Below are 6365 nucleotides of genomic sequence, written 5' to 3' on the forward strand. Positions count from 1 at the left end.
AATGACAAGGTTCAAAGAGGAACCCAAACTATCAGATATCAGCATTGAATGGGAGAGTATATACAGGCAGGGGTGGGGACAATCAAGGAAGCCTTCATGGAAGAAGTGGCATTTGCACTGGGCCTTGAAAAATAGGAGGGGTGGGATCTGACAGGCTATCAGAGAGGTTGTCCAGGGCATTCTTTTGGATGAGAGATACTGTCTTTCCTTCAGTTAACTGTAAGTCCTTTATTGAGCACCTGTTATGCCTATTCCAGGCGTGGAGAGGCCATGTCCCCCCTGTAAATGATCTGCAGATACATTTGATAGTTAAAACGAAGTGAGGGTTGGGGGGGTGTGTGCTGGCATCTGGTGGGTAGAGCCCAGGGATGCTGTTTGATAACATGCTACTGAGAGGATGGCCCCATGCAACACAGAATTATCCAGTTCAGAATGGTAATGGTGCCAGGGCTGAGAAGCCCTCACTAGAGCGAAGGGAAGTGTTTTGGTTAGTAGCCCCAGCCCCCGCCGCTGTTGCACTGATAGTGAGGCCTTTCTCACACCGTCACAACTCTATTACATACTTGGGGAGTTGCACTAGTATTCACCAGTGTGCTTAGCATGTTCGGGCATACGGGAGACCCCGGCACGTGCTCCAAGTTTTGCTCCCTGCGAAGCGGATGTCACTGCCCTGTCTTTGCAGCCAAGGAAGCAGGCTCCGGGTAGCAGAGCAGAGAACATGAAGGCCTCACAATCTGTGCTGAGGTCAGACTGAGAAAGAGACACCTATGATTTTGCTCATATGAGGAATCTCAACAAACAAACCCAACGAATAAATAATCAGAATCAGACCTGTAAACAGAGAACTAACTGAGGGGCGGGGGGTGGGGGTGGAAGTGGAGGGATGGGCAGAATGGGTGAGGGGGAGAGGAAGATCCAGGCCTCCAGTAATGAAATAAGTTACCAGAATAAAAGGCACAGCACCGGGAATGGAGTCGGTGGTACTGTGATAACGATATATGGGGACAGACGGAAGGGCAGTGGTGAGCACAGCGTGACGTTTAAGCTCTTGGAATCACTGTGTTGTACACTTGAAGCTAATGTAACATTGTTAACTACACTAAAAAAAATTTTTTTAAGTTTATTTTAAGAGAGAATTATAATTTATATAATCCATTCTTTAATTTAAAATTTTATTATATACATTTATTAAATTTTATATATTTTATAGATAATACCTAAATAATTTATATACAGTAACTTATATGCAAATGTGTGTATATTGCATATACATTTTATCTATGTGCTTTCATATAAATATATTTTATATAGGGGCGCCTGGGTGGCGCAGTCGGTTAAGCGTCCGACTTCAGCCAGGTCACGATCTCGCGGTCCGTGAGTTCGAGCCCCGCGTCAGGCTCTGGGCTGATGGCTCAGAGCCTGCAGCCTGTTTCCGATTCTGTGTCTCCCTCTCTCTCTCTCTGCCCCTCCCCCGTTCATGCTCTGTCTCTCTCTGTCCCAAAAATAAATAAACGTTGAAAAAATATATATATATTTTATATAAATTTCGTGGTTTGTATTGTCAATATATCCTTATATGTGTATTTTATGATGTAATATGTATTGCAAATATAGATAAGTTATATATAATTATATAATCACTCTAGTAGAATCAGTATTATATAGTTATTATATAAACATAGTGTTTGATAATTGGTATGTAGTTATTAATTAACATCAACTATATAATCAATATGATAGAATTATATATAAATATATATATTTCTTGGGGAAAGAGAGCTGACCTCTGCTTACCCCTTCAAAGTCATCCTGTACCCTCTTGCCACACTTCCTGGTCTTTAACCTTGCCTTGCCCTGCTGTGCCTTATGCCTTTGCTCTTGCTGTTCTGGCTGAAGCTCTCTTCCTCCAGCTGATCACAGGGGGCCCCTTCTCTGCAGGCCTCAGTCTGCCTGTGCCGCCCTTAAAGAGCCTCTCTCGGACCACTGTACCTAAAGGAGATTTCTCCCTCTGTCCCGTTTCCCTCCGTCACTCCTCTCCATTGATTTCCTCCACAGCACGCCTCCCAAATGGCAAATCCATTGCTCGTTCACGTCTTACCTGCTAACTGAACGTTCGCCACACTACCGTACAAGCTCCGCGTCTGTTCTCTTCACCTCTGGTTTCCCCAGCGCTAGGCACGGTGCTGGGTAAGTAGCAGGTGCTCAGTTACTGGTTGCCTGGAATGGATGGATAACCCTGCTCTGTGACCTGCTAGCTGAGCTTCACCTGTAGAATAGGGATAATGGGGGTACCCGGCACACGGTGTGGTGTGAATTAAATGAAATAGCATACAGATTTTGTGGTAATGGTACTTGGCTCGTAGTACGATCTCAACGGTTACTCTGCCCTTTCTCTGTCACTGAGTCTTAGGCCCAACTGTGACGTGCTGGGGGCAACCATGGGCTAGTCATTGAACCTTTGAGACGTCAGAGTTTATTCCATCGAGTATTTTATTGATGCCTGGACACTGTTCTAATGCTGTAGTATGGCGATGCACAAAATAAAGCAAGACTCCTTGGTCTCATGGAACTTACGTTCTAAGATCTCCAGTGGCCGAGATACTCTTAGGTTCTGTGTCAACGCAGGAGCCGGAATGATCTGGCTGAGCTTTGCGTAGACTAGGAAGGAGAATGGCCTACCCTAAAGACTTGGGAGGGGACAGGGGGTTGTCCTCGGCTTAATTTCTTCCAGATCCAGCCGGTTTCGAAAATCACTTGGCGGGTCTTCTTGAACTGTGCAAGTTTGAGAGTTTGCTTGCTACGGCACAACATCTGCAGCTCTTCACTCTGAGAGCACGTCAGAATCCGAGGAGCCAGAGGACTGCCAGGGGAAGCCAGGCCTCCTGTTTTCTGGTCCAGTGCTCTTGCTCTACAGGCTGTTTACAGCCGCAATTTCCCTGGTTTGGGGACGTCAGTCCCAGGAAAGGCTCTGATTGGCTCTGGTGGGCTCATAGGCCCGCCCCTTGGAGCAATCGCTGTTGCTAAGGGGGTGGGCTAAGCTGATTGGTCAGCTGCCAGGGGGCAGGGCATATTAGACAGAGGGTGTGGGAGTTCGCTAGGGAGCTAGGAAATAAGCGCTACCTCCGTGCGCCGTCAATAATAAAAACTTGTCTCCAACTTCTCACTCCTTACCTGGCCTCGGGCTTCACCTTCGTGCTCTGTCTCAGAGCCTAACACTGAATTTACCGCCGGGAGGTGACTTCAGCTCTGGGGAAAAGCCAGTCCGTTGCATTTGCTTGGATTGATTGATAAGAGAAATTGCCCAGGATGTTCTTCTCCAACAGTTGCCCAGGGCAAATTTTTCTACAATGACGGATGAGAAATAGCAGTTTGTCTCAAGAGACTGACTATGGGACCAGAATCTGAATCCAAGTTCTGGAATGCAATTTGATAACACGACTCTGAGCTTAAAAGAGATTAAGTTCATAAGATAGTCAACAAATTAATTGATCAGTAATTCCAAAATATTTTTGACAACACATAAGAAACTTGTAAATTAGTTGAGTATTATGCTAATTATCGACACTTTCAGTAGCCAGGAAAAAGGAGGTTTGGATTTATATGCTAAGAAAGTGTCCCTGCAGGGCCCCTTGGGGCCATGCGTGATTGTGTTTGAACCTTGAGTTGACAAATGAAGAAAGCTTCAGGCAGAGACCTCTCACTGTACAAAACACTTTTAGTGGAGGCTGGTGGAGGGGACAGAGGAGAGAAGCATGTGATATATCTGAAGCATTCCTTTAGAGAGTCATTCTTCTTGTTGAATTAGTGTTGATGCACCGATAGCCCTCAAGGAAGCAGCCTGATGCAGTAGAAACGTGGGTTTTGTGGATTCAGATGTATTTGCAAGGCAAATACATTAACATATTTAAACATAATTCTTTTTTTTAATATGAAATTTATTGTTAAATTGGTTTTCATACAATACCCAGTGCTCATCCCAACAGGTGCCCTCCTCAATGCCCATCACCCACTTTGCCCCCCCCCCCCCCCCCCCTCAACCCTGAGTTTGTTCTCAGTTTTTAAGAGTCTCTTATGGTTTGGCTCCCTCCCTAACTTTTTTTCCCCCTTCCCCTCCCCGTGGTCTTCTGTTAAGTTTCTCAGGATCCACGTAAGAGTGAAAGCATATGGTATCTTTCTTTCTCTGTATGGCTTATTTCACTTAGCCTAACACTCTCCAGTTCCATCCACCTTGCTACAAAAGGCCATATTTCATTCTTTCTCTAAACATAATTCTTACATATGTTTCAGATTAATTAGACAAGTGTTATGGACTGAACTGTGCTTCAAAACTCATATGATGCCATTCTAACCTCTGGTACTCCAGAATGTGACTGGATTTGGAGATAGAGCTTTTATTTCATTTTTTAAAAAGTTTATTTATTTTGAGAGAGAAGGGGGGGGGAGGGGCAGAGAGGGAATCCCAAGCAGGCTCTGCACTGTCAGCACAGAGCCTGATGCAGGGCTCGAACTCACAAACTGTGAGATCACGACCTGAGCCAAGATCGGACGCTTAACCAACCACACCACCCAGATTCCCCTAAAGATAGAGCTTTTGCAGAGGTAATTAAGATTAAATGAGGTCATGAAGATGGGGTCCTAATCCAATGTAACTGATTTCTTTAAAGGATGAGGAAGAGACACCAAGGCCCCGTAAACACAGAGGAAAGACCATGTGAAAAGGCAGTACAAGAGCCACCTGTTAAGCCAAGAAGAGAGGCCTCAAGAAACCAACCGACACCTATACCAACACCTTGATCTTGGACTTCGAGCCTCAAGAACTGAGATATATTTCTGTTGTGTAGGCCAGCCTACTGTGTGGCATTTTTTTAACGGCCACCCTAGAGAAATAGGGAACCAGCAGGAAGGCGAAGCTGGTTTAAAGAGGATGGAAGACTGATGTGGAATAAGATTGTGAAGTCAGACATACAATCAATTAGTGTCCTTCAGACGTGCATCTATGACCTCTGGGTTACCTTCCTAGACAAGAATCGTTTGCATCTTATGACTTTTCTCCCAGGTTACATTCTTGAGATATCATTAATAACAACAAACAAGTCAAACGTAATCACTGTCATAGAGCAGAGTCCCTCAATAGCAGCACTATTAACATTGTGGACAGGACAGTTTTGTTGTGGGGCTGTCCCGTGCATTTGAAGTTCAGCGGCATACCTGGTCTCTACCCACTAGATGGCAGTAGTACGTGTTCCCCCATCCAGTTGTGACAGTCAAACATGTTTCCAGACATTGCCAAATGTCCCTAGAGGGAGACAGAATTACCACTGTTCTAGTATAAGTTTGAATTAAAAGACCCAAAGCCTTATTTTTGCATTCAGATCCCTGCTCTGCCCCTGGCTATGTGTCCTTGGCCTAGTTTTTAACCTTTGAGTTTGTTTTCTTCATCTGTAAAACCGGATGAATACACCTTTCCCTCGGAGGTTTCCCTGAGGATTAAGTGAAACTCTATGTGCCAAACACAGCCGTTAGCAAACTCGAGTCACACGCTTGGCCTCATGGTAGGCCATGCTGCCTTTAGTTAAGAGTTCTATTCAGGGGTGCCTGGATGGCTCCGTTGGTTGAGTGTCTGACTTCAGCTCAGGTCACGATCTCACAGTCTGTGAGTTCGAGCCCCTGCATCGGGCTCTGTGCTGACAGCTCAGAGCCTGGAGCCTGCTTCTGATGATTCTGTGTCTCCCTCTCTGCCCCTTCCCTGCTCATGCTCTGTGTCTCTCTGTCTCTCAATATTAAATAAATGTTAAAATTTATGTTCATACACCTGTGGCCCCCAAGGGCGGAGAGCACCCTGGGACCACTTTGGCTTGCAGAGAACCGACAATGGTCTGTGTCTTGGGGGACTGCAGGATCATTGAGAAGCTGGGTCCCTCCGGCTGATCTGGGTGCTTCCCCTTACCACTCAGGCAGGGCAGAGGAGTGGGTCGTCTGGCAAAAGGGGAAAGAAGAGGGGGTTACCCTTTCTTTACCCTGGGCCATCACAGCGTGCCAGCTCTCTCCTCCCCCCCAGCCTGATGCACTTGTCACCCCCTCCAGTACTTTCTGTGGGACACAGGGCCTCCTTGCTCTCTCTCCTCAGCCTTAGGCAAGAGCCTGAGTATATAAGGGCACGACTTCCAGATGAAAGTAATTGGCACCTTTGTTCTCCTTCTACTTCTGTTTTTCAGAGGTGAACTTGTTGATGAACTGAAATGAATTTATGTGTGTTGTTAAAATATATTATGCCGAGGTAGGAGTTGAGGGAAAGGGAGCTTTGATGGTCCTGACCCCCCCTCCCTGAAGGAGACGTCCCTGAAGAAAACTAGTCCAGATCTCTC

At 45.9% G+C, this 6365-nt stretch overlaps 1 long non-coding RNA gene across 1 annotated transcript in view; it reads left to right on the forward strand.

Moving 5' to 3' along the window:
- LOC121013663 (uncharacterized) overlaps positions 1 to 5359 on the forward strand; it is a 6203-nt gene extending 844 nt beyond the window's left edge. The window contains exon 2 of the long non-coding RNA XR_005782827.1: positions 4665 to 5359. This is a non-coding gene — a long non-coding RNA (uncharacterized LOC121013663). The remainder of the gene's footprint in view (positions 1 to 4664) is intronic.
- The last annotated feature ends 1006 nt before the right edge of the window (positions 5360 to 6365 follow it).

This window comes from Herpailurus yagouaroundi, unplaced genomic scaffold, assembly GCF_014898765.1.
Source record: "Herpailurus yagouaroundi ecotype Mexico unplaced genomic scaffold, PumYag 199, whole genome shotgun sequence".
Lineage (NCBI taxonomy): Eukaryota > Metazoa > Chordata > Mammalia > Carnivora > Felidae > Herpailurus > Herpailurus yagouaroundi.